This window comes from Osmia lignaria, chromosome 7, assembly GCF_051020975.1.
Source record: "Osmia lignaria lignaria isolate PbOS001 chromosome 7, iyOsmLign1, whole genome shotgun sequence".
Taxonomy (NCBI): Eukaryota; Metazoa; Arthropoda; class Insecta; order Hymenoptera; family Megachilidae; genus Osmia; species Osmia lignaria.
Window position 1 is genome coordinate 112,218 of NC_135038.1, and position 22,480 is coordinate 134,697.

Genomic DNA, 22,480 nt, shown 5'->3' on the forward strand with positions numbered 1-22,480 from the left:
GTGTTCACGCACTGGCAATGCGGGGGTGTTGTGTGTGGTTGATTGTAATGCCAAATAGAAACACGACTCGCGGATTCTATAAGGTGAATGTTGCTCGAAGGGGACTTCAACCCGATCTCACTAATAGTAACCAACTCACGACCGTACACGACGTGCTCGACACGAGATGAACTCTGGTACTGCCCCCGATCGTTGGTACGAACGGGTTTATATACTAATTAAGAAGGGTGGTCTGGTTACTATTCGAGTGCTCAGGCTGGGTCCACCTGCCTCTGCGACAGTTTAGAGTGGTTGCATCTGCTATTTGATTACGGCGGACCCATTGCTTTCCCAAGTGTTTGGTTCTGCTATCGGTGGGCCTTCTGTTTATTACGAGAGTAAATGGTCGGTTTGCCCGAGAGTTTTCCTTTCCAGATGTTTAAGCTTATTTGAAAGGAGACAGGCTTGATAAAACGGTCTGTCTACGTGACAATATCTACATTACATATGTAATGTACAATTAATAACAATATCATTATTACCATATCTACATTAGATATAATGTAATATACTGATTGATCCCCACAGATCAATGTACTTTTAATACCAATATCATTAGTAGCATATCTACCTTCGATATAATGTAATATACTGATTCATTCCCACAGATCAATGGACATATAACAACAATATCATTAGTAGCATATTTACATTCGATATAATGTAATATACTGATGGATTCCCACAGATCAATGCACCTTTCATAACAATATCATTAGCACTATATCTACATTTGATATAATCTAATATACTGATTCATTCCCACAGATCAATGTACATTTAATAACCATATCGTTAGTGCTATATCTACATTAGATATAATGTAATATACTGATTGATCCCCAAAGATCAATGTACATTTAATGACAATATCATTAGTACTATATCTACATCCGAAATAATGTAATATACTGATTCATTCCCACAGATCAATATACCTTTAATAACCATATCATTAGTACTATATCTACATTCGATATAATGAAATATACTGATTCATTCCCACTGGTCAATGTACATTTAATAACAACATCATTAGTAGTATATCTACACTCGATATAACGTAATATACTGATTCATTCCCACAGATATTTACATATAATAACCATATCATTAGTACCATACCTACATTCGATATAATGTAATATACTGATGGATTCCCACAGATCAATGAACCTTTCATAACAATATCATTACCACTATATCCACATTAGATATAATGTAATATACTGATTCATTCCCACAGACCAATGCACCTTTAATAACAATATCATTAGCACTATATCTACATTCGATATAATGGAATATACTGATTCATTCCCACAGATCAATGTACATTTAATAGCCATATCATTAGTACCATATCTACATTAGATATGTAATGTACATTTAATAACAATATCATTATTACTATATCTACATTAGGTATAATGTCATATACAGATTCATTCCCACAGATCAATGTACATTAAATAGCAATATCATTAGTAGTATATCTACATTACATATGCAATGTACAATTAATAACAATATCATTATTACCAATTCTACATTGGATATAATGTGATATCCCGATTATTACCCACAGATCAATATACCTTTAATAACCATATCATTAGTACTATATCCACATTCGATATAATGTAATATACTGATTCATTCCCACAGATATGTACATATAATAACCATATCATTAGTACCATACCTATATTCGATATAATGTAACATACTGATGGATTCCCACTGATCAATGCACCTTTCATAACAATATCATCAGCACTATATCTACATTAGATATAATGTAATATACGGATTGATCCCCAAAGATCAGTGTACATTTAATGACAGTATCATTAGTACTATATCTACATCCGATATAATGTAATATACTGATTCATTCCCACAGATCAATGTACATTCAATAACCATATCATTAGTACTATATCTACATTCGATATAATGTAATATACTGATTCATTCCCACAGATATGTACATATAATAACCATATCATTAGTACCATACCTACATTCGATATAATGTAATATACCGATGGATTCCCACAGATCAATGCACCTTTCATAACAATATCATTAGCACTATATCTACATTAGATATAATGTAATATTCTGATTCATTCCCACAGATCAATATACCTTTAATAACCATACCATTAGTACTATATCTACATTCGATATAATGTAATATACTGATTCATTCCCACAGATATGTACATATAATATCCATATCATTAGTACCATACCTACATTCGATATAATGTAATATACCGATGGATTCCCACAGATCAATGCACCTTTCATAACAATATCATCAGCACTATATCTACATTCGATATAATGTAATATACTGATTCATTCCCACTGATCAATGTACATTTAACAACAACATCATTAGTAGTATATCTACATTACATACGTAATGTACAATTAATAACAATATTATTATCACCATATCTACATTAGATATAATGTAATATACTGATTGATCCCCAAAGATCAATGTACATTTAATGACAATATGATTAGTACTATATCTACATCCGATATAATGTAATATACTGATTCATTCCCACAGATCAATATACCTTTAATAACCATATCATTAGCACTATATCTACATTAGATATAATGTAATATACTGATTCATTCCCACAGATCAATATACCTTTAATAACCATATCATTAGCACTATATCTACATTCGATATAATGTAATATACTGATTGATCCCCAAAGATCAATGTACATTTAATAACAATATCATTATTAGCATATCTACATTATATGTAATGTAATATACTGATTCATTCCCACAGATCAATGTACCTTTAATAACAATATCATTAGCACTATATCTACATTCGATATAATGGAATATACTGATTCATTCCCACAGATCAATGTACATTTAATAGCCATATCATTAGTCCCATATCTACATTAGATATGTAATGTACATTTAATTAACAATATCATTATTACTATATCTACATTAGGTATAATGTCATATACAGATTCATTCCCACAGATCAATGTACATTAAATAGCAATATCATTAGTAGTATATCTACATTACATATGCAATGTGCAATTAATAACAATATCATTATTACCAATTCTACATTGGATATAATGTGATATCCTGATTATTACCCAGAGATCAATGTACCTTTAATAACAACATCATTAGCACTATATCTACATTCGATATAATGTAATATACTGATCCATTCCCACAGATCAATGTACATTTAATAGCAATATCATCAGTAGTATATCTACATTACATATGTAATGTACAATTAATAACAATATCATTATTACCATATCTACATTAGATATAATGTAATATACTGATTGATCCCCAAAGATCAATGTACATTTAATGACAATATCATTGGTACTATATCTACATCCGAAATAATGTAATATACTGATTCATTCCCACAGATCAATATACCTTTAATAACCATATCATTAGTATTATATCTACATTCGATATAATGTAATATACTGATTCATTCCCACTGGTCAATGTACATTTAATAACAATATCAATATTACTATATCTACATTAGATATAATTTCATATACAGATTCATTCCCACTGATCAATGTACATTTAATAACATCATCATTAGTAGTATATCCACATTACATACGTAATGTACAATTAATAACAATATTATTATCACCATATCTACATTAGATATAAAGTAATATACTGATTGATCCCCAAAGATCAATGTACATTTAATGACAATATCATTAGTACTATATCTACATCCGATATAATGTAATATACTGATTCATTCCCACAGATCAATATACCTTTAATAACCATATCATTAGTACTATATCTACATTCGATATAATGTAATATACTGATTCATTCACACAGACCAATGCAACTTTAATAACGGTATCATTAGCACTATATCTACACTCGATATAACGTAATATACTGATTCATTCCCACAGATATGTACATATAATAACCATATCATTAGTACGATACCTACATTCGATATAATGTAATATACTGATGGATTCCCACAGATCAATGAACCTTTCATAACAATATCATTACCACTATATCTACATTAGATATAAAGTAATATACTGATTGATCCCCAAAGATCAATGTACATTTAATGACAATATCATTAGTACTATATCTACATCCGATATAATGTAATATACTGATTCATTCCCACAGATCAATGTACCTTTAATAACAATATCATTAGCACTATATCTACATTCGTTATAATGTAGTACACAGATTCCTTCCCACAGATCAATGTGCCTTTAATAACGATATCATTAGCACTATATCTACATTCGATATAATGTAATATACTGATCCATTCCCACAGATCAATGTACATTTCATACCCATATCATTAGTACCATATCTACATTAGATATGTTATGTACATTTAATAACCAATATCATTATTACTATATCTACATTAGGTATACTGTCATATACAGATTCATTCGGACAGATCAATGTACATTTACTAGCAATATCATTAGTAGTATATCTACATTACATATGTAATGTACAATTAATAACAATATCATTATTACCATATCTACATTAGATATAATGTAATATACTGATTGATCCCCACAGATCAATGTACATTTAATACCAATATCATTAGTAGCATATCTACATTCGATATAATGTAATATACTGATGGATTCCCACAGATGAATGCACCTTTCATAACAATATCATTAGCACTATATCTACATTCGATATAATGTAATATACTGATTCATTCCCACAGATCAATGTACATTTAATAACCATATCGTTAGTGCTATATCTACATCCGATATAATGTAATATACTGATTCATTCCCACAGACCAATGCACCGTTAATAACAATATCATTAGCACTCTATCTACACTCGATATAACGTAATATACTGATTCATTCCCACAGATATTTACATATAATAACCATATCATTAGTACCATACCTACATTCGATATAATGTAATATACTGATGGATTCCCACAGATCAATGAACCTTTCATAACAATATCATTACCACTATATCTACATTAGATATAATGTAATATACGGATTCATTCCCACAGATCAATATACCTTTAATAACTATATCATTAGCACTATATCTACATTCGATATAATGTAATATACTGATTCATTCCCACAGATCAATGTACATTTAATAACAATATCAATATTACTATATCTACATTAGATATAATTTCATATACAGATTCATTCCCACTGATCAATGTACATTTAATAACATCATCATTAGTAGTATATCTACATTACATACGTAATGTGCAATTAATAACAATATTATTATCATCATATCTACATTAGATATAATGTAATATACTGATTGATCCCCAAAGATCAATGTACATTTAATGACAATATCATTAGTACTATATCTACATCCGATATAATGTAATATACTGATTCATTCCCACAGATCAATATACCTTTAATAACCATATCATTAGTACTATATCTACATTCGATATAATGTAATATACTGATTCATTCCCACAGACCAATGCACCTTTAATAACGATATCATTAGCACTATATCTACACTCGATATAACGTAATATACTGATTCATTCCCACAGATATGTACATATAATAACCATATCATTAGTATGATACCTACATTCGATATAATGTAATATACTGATGGATTCCCACAGATCAATGAACCTTTCATAACAATATCATTACCACTATATCTACATTAGATATAATGTAATATACTGATTCATTCCCACAGATCAATATTCCTTTAATAACCATATCATTTGCACTATATCTACATTCCATATAATGTAATATACTGATTCATTCCCATCGATCAATGTACATTGAATAACCATATCATTATTACTATATCTACATTCGATATAATGTAATATACTGATTCATTCCCACAGACCAATGCACCTTTAATAACAATATCATTAGCACTATATCTACATTCGATATAATGGAATATACTGATTCATTCCCACAGATCAATGTACATTTAATAGCCATATCATTAGTACCATATCTACATTCGATATGTAATGTACATTTAATAACAATATCATTATTACTATATCTACATTAGATATAATGTAATATACTGAGTGATCCCCAAAGATCAATGTACATTTAATGACAATATCATTAGTACTATATCTACATCCGAAATAATGTAATATACTGATTCATTCCCACAGATCAATATACCTTTAATAACCATATCATTAGTACTATATCTACATCCGATATAATGTAATATACTGATTCATTCCCACTGGTCAATGTACATTTAATAACAACATCATTAGTAGTATATCTACATTACATACGTAATGTACAATTAATAACAATATTATTATCACCATATCTACATTAGATATGTAATGTACATTTAATAACAATATCATTATTACTATATCTACATTAGGTATAATGTCATATACAGATTCATTCCCACAGATCAATGTACATTAAATAGCAATATCATTAGTAGTATATCTACATTACATATGCAATGTACAATTAATAACAATATCATTATTACCAATTCTACATTGGATATAATGTGATATCCTGATTATTACCCAGAGATCAATGTACCTTTAATAACAATATCATTAGCACTATATCTACATTCGATATAATGTAATATACTGATTCATTCCCACAGATCAATGTACATTTAATAGCAATATCATCAGTAGTATATCTACATTACATATGTAATGTACAATTAATAACAATATCATTATTACCATATCTACATTAGATATAATGTAATATACTGATTGATCCCCACAGATCAATGTACATTTAATACCAATATCATTAGTAGCATATCTACATTCGATATAATGTAATATACTGATGGATTCCCACAGATGAATGCACCTTTCATAACAATATCATTAGCACTATATCTACATTCGATATAATGTAATATACTGATTCATTCCCACAGACCAATGTACATTTAATAACCATATCGTTAGTGCTATATCTACATTCGATATAATGTAATATACTGATTCATTCCCACAGACCAATGCACCGTTAATAACAATATCATTAGCACTCTATCTACACTCGATATAACGTAATATACTGATTCATTCCCACAGACCAATGCACCGTTAATAACAATATCATTAGCACTCTATCTACACACGATATAACGTAATATACTGATTCATTCCCACAGATATTTACATATAATAACCATATCATTAGTACCATACCTACATTCGATATAATGTAATATACTGATGGATTCCCACAGATCAATGAACCTTTCATAACAATATCATTACCACTATATCTACATTAGATATAATGGAATATACTGATTCATTCCCACAGATCAATGTACATTTAATAGCCATATCATTAGTACCATATCTACATTCGATATGTAATGTACATTTAATAACAATATCATTATTACTATATCTACATTAGATATAATGTAATATACTGAGTGATCCCCAAAGATCAATGTACATTTAATGACAATATCATTAGTACTATATCTACATCCGAAATAATGTAATATACTGATTCATTCCCACAGATCAATATACCTTTAATAACCATATCATTAGTACTATATCTACATCCGATATAATGTAATATACTGATTCATTCCCACTGGTCAATGTACATTTAATAACAACATCATTAGTAGTATATCTACATTACATACGTAATGTACAATTAATAACAATATTATTATCACCATATCTACATTAGATATAATGTAATATACTGATTGATCCCCAAAGATCAATGTACATTTAATAACAATATCATTATTAGCATATCTACATTATATGTAATGTAATATACTGATTCATTCCCACAGATCAATGTACCTTTAATAACAATATCATTAGCACTATATCTAGATTCGATATAATGGAATATACTGATTCATTCCCACAGATCAATGTACATTTAATAGCCATATCATTAGTACCATATCTACATTAGATATGTAATGTACATTTAATAACAATATCATTATTACTATATCTACATTAGGTATAATGTCATATACAGATTCATTCCCACAGATCAATGTACATTAAATAGCAATATCATTAGTAGTATATCTACATTACATATGCAATGTACAATTAATAACAATATCATTATTACCAATTCTACATTGGATATAATGTGATATCCTGATTATTACCCAGAGATCAATGTACCTTTAATAACAATATCATTAGCACTATATCTACATTCGATATAATGTAATATACTGATTCATTCCCACAGATCAATGTACATTTAATAGCAATATCATCAGTAGTATATCTACATTACATATGTAATGTACAATTAATAACAATATCATTATTACCATATCTACATTAGATATAATGTAATATACTGATTGATCCCCAAAGATCAGTGTACAGTTAATGACAGTATCATTAGTACTATATCTACATCCGATATAATGTAATATACTGATTCATTCCCACAGATATGTACATATAATAACCATATCATTATTACTATATCTACATTAGATATAATTTCATATACAGATTCATTCCCACTGATCAATGTACATTTAATAACAATATCATTATTACTATATCTACATTAGACGCAATTTCATATACAGATTCATTCCCACTGATCAATGTACATTTAATAACAACATCATTAGTAGCATATCTACATTACATACGTAATGTACAATTAATAACAATATCATTATTACCGTATCTACATTAGATATAATGTAATATACTGATTGATCCCCAAAGATCAATGTACATTTAATGACAATATCATTAGTACTATATCTACATTCGATATAATGTAATATACTGATTCATTCCCACATATCAATATACCTTTAATAACCATATCATTAGTACTATATCTACATTCGATATAATGTAATATACTGATTCATTCCCACTGGTCAATGTACATTTAATAACAACATCATTAGTAGTATATCTACATTACATACGTAATGTACAATTAATAACAATATTATTATCACCATATCTACATTAGATATAATGTAATATACTGATTGATCCCCAAAGATCAATGTACATTTAATGACAATATCATTAGTACTATATCTACATCCGATATAATGTAATATACTGATTCATTCCCACAGATCAATATTCCTTTAATAACCATATCATTTGCACTATATCTACATTCGATATAATGTAATATACTGATTGATCCCCAAAGATCAATGTACATTTAATAACAATATCATTATTACTATATCTACATTAGGTATAATTTCATATACAGATTCATTCCCACTGATCAATGTACACTTAATAACAATATCATTATTACTATATCTACATTAGACGCAATTTCATATACAGATTCATTCCCACTGGTCAATGTACATTTAATAACAACATCATTAGTAGTATATCTACATTACATACGTAATGTACAATTAATAACAATATTATTATCACCATATCTACATTAGATATAATGTAATATACTGATTGATCCCCAAAGATCAGTGTACAGTTAATGACAGTATCATTAGAACTATATCTACATCCGATATAATGTAATATACTGATTCATTCCCACAGATATGTACATATAATAACCATATCATTATTACTATATCTACATTAGATATAATTTCATATACAGATTCATTCCCACTGATCAATGTACATTTAATAACAATATCATTATTACTATATCTACATTAGACGCAATTTCATATACAGATTCATTCCCACTGATCAATGTACATTTAATAACAACATCATTAGTAGCATACCTACATTACATACGTAATGTACAATTAATAACAATATCATTATTACCATATCTACATTAGATATAATGTAATATACTGATTGATCCCCAAAGATCAATGTACATTTAATGACAATATCATTAGTACTATATCTACATTCGATATAATGTAATATACTGATTCATTCCCACAGATCAATATACCTTTAATAACCATATCATTAGTACTATATCTACATTCGATATAATGTAATATACTGATTCATTCCCACAGACCAATGCACCTTTAATAACGATATCATTAGCACTATATCTACAATCGATATAATGTAATATACTGATTCATTCCCACAGATCAATGTACATATAATAACAATATCATTATTACTGTATCTACATTAGATATAATTTCATATACAGATTCATTCCCACTGATCAATGTACATTTAATAACAACATCATTAGTAGTATATCTACATTCGATATAATGTAATGTACTGATTCATTCCCACAGATCAACATACCTTTAATAACCATATCATTAGCACTATATCTACATTCGATATAATGTAATATACTGATTCATTCCCACAGATCAACATACCTTTAATAACCATATCATTAGCACTATATCTACATTCGATATAATGTAATATACTGATTCATTCCCACAGATCAATGTACATATAATAACAATATCATTATTACTGTATCTACATTAGATATAATTTCATATATACATTCATTCCCACTGATCAATGTACATTTAATAACATCATCATTAGTGGTATATCTACATTACATACGTAATGTACAATTAATAACAATATTATTATCACCATATCTACATTAGATATAATGTAATATACTGATTGATCCCCAAAGATCAATGTACATTTAATAACAATATCATTAGTGCTAAATCTACATTCGATATAATGTAATATACTGATTCATTCCCACAGATCAATATACCTTTAATAACCATATCATTAGTACTATATCTACATTCGATATAATGTAATATACTGATTCATTCCCACAGACCAATGCACCTTTAATAACGATATCATTAGCACTATATCTACAATCGATATAATGTAATATACTGATTCCGTCCCACAGATCAATGTGCCTTTAATAACGATATCATTAGCACTATATCCACATTCGATATAATGGAATATACTGATACATTCCCACTGATCAATGTACATTCAACAACAACATCCTTAGTAGTATATCTACATTACATACGTAATGTACAATTAATAACAATATTATTATCACCATATCTACATTAGATATAATGTAATATACTGATGGATTCCCACAGATCAGTGTACATTTACTAGCAATATCATTAGTAGTATATCTACATTACATATGTAATGTACAATTAATAACAATATCATTATTACCATATCTACATTAGATATAATGTAATATACTGATTGATCCCCACAGATCAATGTACATTTAATACCAATATCATTAGTAGCATATCTACATTCCATATAATGTAATATACTGATGGATTTCCACAGATCAATGCACCTTTCATAAGAATATCATTAGTAGTATATCTACATTACATACGTAATGTACAATTAATAACAATATTATTATCACCATATCTACATTAGATATAATGTAATATACTGATTGATCCCCAAAGATCAATGTACAGTTAATGACAATATCATTAGTACTATATCTACATCCGGTATAATGTAATATACTGATTCATTCCCACAGATCAATGTACATTTAATAGCAATATCATTAGTAGTATATCTACATTACATATGTAATGTACAATTAATAACAATATCATTATTAACATATCTCCATTAGATATAATGTAATATACTGATTGATCCCCACAGATCAATGTACATTTAATTCCAATATCATTAGTAGCATATCTACATCCGATATTATGTAATATACTGATGGATTCCCACAGATCAATGTACCTTTCATAACAGTATCATTAGCACTATATCTACATTAGATATAATGTAATATACTGATTCATTCCCACAGATCAATATACCTTTAATAGCCATATCATTAGTACCATATCTACATTAGATATGTAATGTACATTTAATAACAATATCATTATTACTATATCTACATTAGGCATAATGTCATATACAGATTCATTCCCACAGATCAATGTACATTAAATAGCAATATCATTAGTAGTATATCTACATTACATATGCAATGTACAATTAATAACAATATCATTATTACCAATTCTACATTGGATATAATGTAATATACTGATTGATCCCCAAAGATCAATGTACATTTAATGACAATATCATTAGTACTATATCTACATCCGATATAATGTAATATACTGATTCATTCCCACTGATCAATGTACATTTAATAACAACATCATTAGTAGTATATCTACATTACATACGTAATGTACAATTAATAACAATATTATTATCACCACATCTACATTAGATATAATGTAATATACTGATTGATCCCCAAAGATCAGTGTACATTTAATGACAGTATCATTAGTACTATATCTACATCCGATATAATGTAATATACTGATTCATTCCCACAGATCAATATACCTTTAATAACCATATCATTAGCACTATATCTACATTCGATATAATGTAATATACTGATTCATTCCCACAGATATGTACATATAATAACCATATCATTAGTACCATACCTACATTCGATATAATGTAATATACCGATGGATTCCCACTGATCAATGTACATTTAATAACAATATCATTATTACTATATCTACATTAGATATAATTTCATATACAGATTCATTCCCACTGATCAATGTACATTTAATAACAATATCATTAGTACTATATCTACATTCGATATAATGTAATATACTGATTCATTCCCACAGACCAATGCACCTTTAATAACGATATCATTAGCACTATATCTACACTCGATATAACGTAATATACTGATTCATTCCCACAGATATGTACATATAATAACCATATCATTAGTACGATACCTACATTCGATATAATGTAATATACCGATGGATTCCCACAGATAAATGCACCTTTCATAACAATATCAATAGCACTATATCTACATTCGATATAATGTAATATACTGATTCATTCCCACTGATCAATGTACATTTAACAACAACATCCTTAGTAGTATATCTACATTACATACGTAATGTACAATTAATAACAATATTATTATCACCATATCTACGTTAGATATAATGTAATATACTGATGGATTCCCACAGATCAATGTACCTTTAATAACAATATCATTAGCACTATGTCTACATTTGATATAATGTAGTACACAGATTCCTTCCCACAGATCAATGTGCCTTTAATAACGATATCATTAGCACTATATCTACATTCGATATAATGTAATATACTGAGTCATTCCCACAGATCAATGTACATTTCATAACCATATCATTAGTACTGTATCTACATTAGATATAATTTCATATATACATTCATTCCCACTGATCAATGTACATTTAATAACATCATCATTAGTGGTATATCTACATTACATACGTAATGTACAATTAATAACAATATTATTATCACCATATCTACATTAGATATAATGTAATATACTGATTGATCCCCAAAGATCAATGTACATTTAATAACAATATCATTAGTGCTAAATCTACATTCGATATAATGTAATGTACTGATTCATTCCCACAGATCAATATATTTAATAACCATATCAATAGTACTATATCTACATACGATATAATGTAATATACTGATTCATTCCCACAGATCAATGTACCTTTAATAACAATATCATTAGCACTATATCTACATTCGATATAATGTAGTACACAGATTCCGTCCCACAGATCAATGTGCCTTTAATAACGATATCATTAGCACTATATCTACATTCGATATAATGGAATATACTGATAGATTCCCACTGATCAATGTACATTTAACAACAACATCCTTAGTAGTATATCTACATTACATACGTAATGTACAATTAATAACAATATTATTATCACCATATCTACATTAGATATAATGTAATATACTGATGGATTCCCACAGATCAGTGTACATTTACTAGCAATATCATTAGTAGTATATCTACATTACATATGTAATGTACAATTAATAACAATATCATTATTACCATATCTACATTAGATATAATGTAATATACTGATTGATCCCCACAGATCAATGTACATTTAATACCAATATCATTAGTAGCATATCTACATTCCATATAATGTAATATACTGATGGATTTCCACAGATCAATGCACCTTTCATAAGAATATCATTAGTAGTATATCTACATTACATACGTAATGTACAATTAATAACAATATTATTATCACCATATCTACATTAGATATAATGTAATATACTGATTGATTCCCAAAGATCAATGTACATTTAATGACAATATCATTAGTACTATATCTACATTCGATATAATGTAATATACTGATTCATTCCCACATATCAATATACCTTTAATAACCATATCATTAGTACTATATCTACATTCGATGTAATGTAATATACTGATTCATTCCCACTGGTCAATGTACATTTAATAACAACATCATTAGTAGTATATCTACATTACATACGTAATGTACAATTAATAACAATATTATTATCACCATATCTACATTAGATATAATGTAATATACTGATTGATCCCCAAAGATCAATGTACATTTAATGACAATATCATTAGTACTATATCTACATCCGATATAATGTAATATACTGATTCATTCCCACAGATCAATATTCCTTTAATAACCATATCATTTGCACTATATCTACATTCGATATAATGTAATATACTGATTGATCCCCAAAGATCAATGTACATTTAATAACAATATCATTATTAGCATATCTACATTATATGTAATGTAATATACTGATTCATTCCCACAGATCAATGTACCTTTAATAACAATATCATTATTACCATATCTACATTAGATATAATGTAATACACTGATTGATCCCTACAGATCAATGTACATTTAATTCCAATATCATTAGTAGCATATCTACATTCGATATTATGTAATATACTGATGGATTCCCACAGATCAATGCACCTTTCATAACAGTATCATTAGCACTATATCTACATTAGATATAATGTAATATACTGATTCATTCCCACAGATCAATATACCTTTAATAGCCATATCATTAGCACTACATCTTCATTCGATATAATGTAATATACTGATTCATTCCCACAGATCAATGTACATTTAATAACAATATCATTATTACTATATCTACATTAGATATAATTTCATATGCAGATTCATTCCCACTGATCAATGTACATTTAATAACAATATCATTATTACTATATCTACATTAGGTATAATTTCATATACAGATTCATTCCCACTGATCAATGTACATTTAATAACAATATCATTATTACTATATCTACATTAGACGCAATTTCATATACAGATTCATTCCCACTGGTCAATGTACATTTAATAACAACATCATTAGTAGTATATCTACATTACATACGTAATGTACAATTAATAACAATATTATTATCACCATATCTACATTAGATATAATGTAATATACTGATTGATCCCCAAAGATCAATGTACATTTAATAACAATATCATTATTACTATATCTACATTAGGTATAATTTCATATACAGATTCATTCCCACTGATCAATGTACATTTAATAACAATATCATTATTACTATATCTACATTAGACGCAATTTCATATACAGATTCATTCCCACTGGTCAATGTACATTTAATAACAACATCATTAGTAGTATATCTACATTACATACGTAATGTACAATTAATAACAATATTATTATCACCATATCTACATTAGATATAATGTAATATACTGATTGATCCCCAAAGATCAATGTACATTTAATGACAATATCATTAGTACTATATCTACATCCGATATAATGTAATATACTGATTCATTCCCACAGATCAATATTCCTTTAATAACCATATCATTTGCACTATATCTACATTCGATATAATGGAATATACTGATTCATTCCCACAGATCAATGTACATTTAATAGCCATATCATTAGTACCATATCTACATTAGATATGTAATGTTCATTTAATAACAATATCATTATTACTATATCTACATTAGGTACAATATCATATACAGATTCATTCCCACAGATCAATGTACATTAAATAGCAATATCATTAGTAGTATATCTACATTACATATGCAATGTACAATTAATAACAATATCATTATTACCAATTCTACATTGGATATAATGTGATATCCTGATTATTACCCAGAGATCAATGTACCTTTAATAACAATATCATTAGCACTATATCTACATTCGATATAATGTAATATACTGATTCATTCCCACAGATCAATGTACATTTAATAGCAATATCATCAGTAGTATATCTACATTACATATGTAATGTACAATTAATAACAATATTATTATCACCATATCTACATTAGATATAATGTAATATACTGATTGATCCCCAAAGATCAGTGTACATTTAATGACAGTATCATTAGTACTATATCTACATCCGATATAATGTAATATACTGATTCATTCCCACAGATCAATGTACATTCAATAACCATATCATTAGTACTATATCTACATTCGATATAATGTAATATACTGATTCATTCCCACAGATATGTACATATAATAACCATATCATTAGTACCATACCTACATTCGATATAATGTAATATACCGATGGATTCCCACAGATAAATGCACCTTTCATAACAATATCAATAGCACTATATCTACATTCGATATAATGTAATATACTGATTCATTCCCACTGATCAATGTACATTTAACAACAACATCCTTAGTAGTATATCTACATTACATACGTAATGTACAATTAATAACAATATTATTATCACCATATCTACGTTAGATATAATGTAATATACTGATGGATTCCCACAGATCAATGCAACTTTAATAACAATATCATTAGCACTATATCTACATTCGATATAATGTAGTATACAGATTCCTTCCCACAGATCAATGTGCCTTTAATAACGATATCATTAGCACTATATCTACATTCGATATAATGTAATATACTGATTCATTCCCACAGATCAATATATTTAATAACCATATCAATAGTACTATATCTACATACGATATAATGTAATATACTGGTTCATTCCCACAGATCAATGTACCTTGAATAACAATATCATTAGCACTATATCTACTTTCGATATAATGTAGTACACAGATTCCTTCCCACAGATCAATGTGCCTTTAATAACGATATCATTAGCACTATATCTACATTCGATATAATGGAATATACTGATTCATTCCCACAGATCAATGTACATTTCATAACCATATCATTAGTACCATATCTACATTAGATATGTTATGTACATTTAATAACAATATCATTATTACTATATCTACATTAGGTATACTGTCATATACAGATTCATTCCCACAGATCAATGTACATTTAATAGCAATATCATTAGTAGTATATCTACATTACATATGTAATGTACAATTAATAACAATATCATTATTAACATATCTCCATTAGATATAATGTAATATACTGATTGATCCCCACAGATCAATGTACATTTAATTCCAATATCATTAGTAGCATATCTACATTCGATATTATGTAATATACTGATGGATTCCCACAGATCAATGCACCTTTCATAACAGTATCATTAGCACTATATCTACATTAGATATAATGTAATATACTGATTCATTGCCACAGATCAAGATACCTTTAATAGCCATATCATTAGCACTACATCTTCATTCGCTATGATGTAATATACTGATTCATTCCCACAGATCAATGTACATTTAATAACAATATCATTATTACTATATCTACATTAGGTATACTGTCATATACAGATTCATTCGGACAGATCAATGTACATTTACTAGCAATATCATTAGTAGTATATCTACATTACATATGTAATGTACAATTAATAACAATATCATTATTACCATATCTACATTAGATATAATGTAATACACTGATTGATCCCCACAGATCAATGTACATTTAATTCCAATATCATTAGTAGCATATCTACATTCGATATTATGTAATATACTGATGGATTCCCACAGATCAATGCACCTTTCATAACAGTATCATTAGCACTATATCTACATTAGATATAATGTAATATACTGATTCATTCCCACAGATCAATATACCTTTAATAGCCATATCATTAGCACTACATCTTCATTCGATATAATGTAATATACTGATTCATTCCCACAGATCAATGTACATTTAATAACAATATCATTATTACTATATCTACATTAGATATAATTTCATATGCAGATTCATTCCCACTGATCAATGTACATTTAATAACAATATCATTATTACTATATCTACATTAGGTATAATTTCATATACAGATTCATTCCCACTGATCAATGTACATTTAATAACAATATCATTATTACTATATCTACATTAGACGCAATTTCATATACAGATTCATTCCCACTGGTCAATGTACATTTAATAACAACATCATTAGTAGTATATCTACATTACATACGTAATGTACAATTAATAACAATATTATTATCACCATATCTACATTAGATATAATGTAATATACTGATTGATCCCCAAAGATCAGTGTACAGTTAATGACAGTATCATTAGTACTATATCTACATCCGATATAATGTAATATACTGATTCATTCCCACAGATATGTACATATAATAACCATATCATTATTACTATATCTACATTAGATATAATTTCATATACAGATTCATTCCCACTGATCAATGTACATTTAATAACAACATCATTAGTAGCATATCTACATTACATACGTAATGTACAATTAATAACAATATCATTATTACCGTATCTACATTAGATATAATGTAATATACTGATTGATCCCCAAAGATCAATGTACATTTAATGACAATATCGTTAGTACTATATCTACATTCGATATAATGTAATATACTGATTCATTCCCACATATCAATATACCTTTAATAACCATATCATTAGTACTATATCTACATTCGATATAATGTAATATACTGATTCATTCCCACTGGTCAATGTACATTTAATAACAACATCATTAGTAGTATATCTACATTACATACGTAATGTACAATTAATAACAATATTATTATCACCATATCTACATTAGATATAATGTAATATACTGATTGATCCCCAAAGATCAATGTACATTTAATGACAATATCATTAGTACTATATCTACATCCGATATAATGTAATATACTGATTCATTCCCACAGATCAATATTCCTTTAATAACCATATCATTTGCACTATATCTACATTCGATATAATGTAATATACTGATTGATCCCCAAAGATCAGTGTACAGTTAATGACAGTATCATTAGTACTATATCTACATCCGATATAATGTAATATACTGATTCATTCCCACAGATATGTACATATAATAACCATATCATTATTACTTTATCTACATTAGATATAATTTCATATACAGATTCATTCCCACTGATCAATGTACATTTAATAACAATATCATTATTACTATATCTACATTAGACGCAATTTCATATACAGATTCATTCCCACTGATCAATGTACATTTAATAACAACATCATTAGTAGCATACCTACATTACATACGTAATGTACAATTAATAACAATATCATTATTACCATATCTACATTAGATATAATGTAATATACTGATTGATCCCCAAAGATCAATGTACATTTAATGACAATATCATTAGTACTATATCTACATTCGATATAATGTAATATACTGATTCATTCCCACATATCAATATCCCTTTAATAACCATATCATTAGTACTATATCTACATTCGATATAATGTAATATACTGATTCATTCCCACTGGTCAATGTACATTTAATAACAACATCATTAGTAGTATATCTACATTACATACGTAATGTACAATTAATAACAATATTATTATCACCATATCTACATTAGATATAATGTAATATACTGATTGATCCCCAAAGATCAATGTACATTTAATGACAATATCATTAGTACTATATCTACATCCGATATAATGTAATATACTGATTCATTCCCACAGATCAATATTCCTTTAATAACCATATCATTTGCACTATATCTACATTCGATATAATGGAATATACTGATTCATTCCCACAGATCAATGTACATTTAATAGCCATATCATTAGTACCATATCTACATTAGATATGTAATGTTCATTTAATAACAATATCATTATTACTATATCTACATTAGGTACAATATCATATACAGATTCATTCCCACAGATCAATGTACATTAAATAGCAATACCATTAGTAGTATATCTACATTACATATGCAATGTACAATTAATAACAATATCATTATTACCAATTCTACATTGGATATAATGTGATATCCTGATTATTACCCAGAGATCAATGTACCTTTAATAACAATATCATTAGCACTATATCTACATTCGATATAATGTAATATACTGATTCATTCCCACAGATCAATGTACATTTAATAGCAATATCATCAGTAGTATATCTACATTACATATGTAATGTACAATTAATAACAATATTATTATCACCATATCTACATTAGATATAATGTAATATACTGATTGATCCCCAAAGATCAGTGTACATTTAATGACAGTATCATTAGTACTATATCTACATCCGATATAATGTAATATACTGATTCATTCCCACAGATCAATGTACATTCAATAACCATATCATTAGTACTATATCTACATTCGATATAATGTAATATACTGATTCATTCCCACAGATATGTACATATAATAACCATATCATTAGTACCATACCTACATTCGATATAATGTAATATACCGATGGATTCCCACAGATAAATGCACCTTTCATAACAATATCAATAGCACTATATCTACATTCGATATAATGTAATATACTGATTCATTCCCACTGATCAATGTACATTTAACAACAACATCCTTAGTAGTATATCTACATTACATACGTAATGTACAATTAATAACAATATTATTATCACCATATCTACGTTAGATATAATGTAATATACTGATGGATTCCCACAGATCAATGCACCTTTCATAACAATATCATTAGCACTATATCTACATTAGATATAATGTAATATACTGATTCATTCCCACAGATTAATATACCTTTAATAACCATATCATTAGCACTATATCTACATTCGATATAATATAATATACTGATTCATTCCCACAGATTAATATATTTAATAACCATATCAATAGTACTATATCTACATACGATATAATGTAATATACTGATTCATTCCCACAGATCAATGTACCTTTAATAACAATATCATTAGCACTATGTCTACATCTGATATAATGTAGTACACAGATTCCTTCCCACAGATCAATGTGCCTTTAATAACGATATCATTAGCACTATATCTACATTCGATGTAATGTAATATACTGATTCATTCCCACAGATCAATGTACATTTCATAACCATATCATTAGTACCATATCTACATTAGATATGTTATGTACATTTAATAACAATATCATTATTACTATATCTACATTAGGTATACTGTCATATACAGATTCATTCGGACAGATCAATGTACATTTACTAGCAATATCATTAGTAGTATATCTACATTACATATGTAATGTACAATTAATAACAATATCATTATTACCATATCTACATTAGATATAATGTAATACACTGATTGATCCCCACAGATCAATGTACATTTAATTCCAATATCATTAGTAGCATATCTACATTCGATATTATGTAATATACTGATGGATTCCCACAGATCAATGCACCTTTCATAACAGTATCATTAGCACTATATCTACATTAGATATAATGTAATATACTGATTCATTCCCACAGATCAATATACCTTTAATAGCCATATTATTAGCACTACATCTTCATTCGATATAATGTAATATACTGATTCATTCCCACAGATCAATGTACATTTAATAACAATATCATTATTACTATATCTACATTAGACGCAATTTCATATACAGATTCATTCCCACTGGTCAATGTACATTTAATAACAACATCATTAGTACCATATCTACATTAGATATGTAATGTACATTTAATAACAATATCATTATTACTATATCTACATTAGGTATAATGTCATATACAGATTCATTCCCACAGATCAATGTACATTAAATAGCAATATCATTAGTAGTATATCTACATTACATATGCAATGTACAATTAATAACAATATCATTATTACCAATTCTACATTGGATATAATGTGATATCCTGATTATTACCCAGAGATCAATGTACCTTTAATAACAATATCATTAGCACTATATCTACATTCGATATAATGTAATATACTGATTCATTCCCATCGATCAATGTA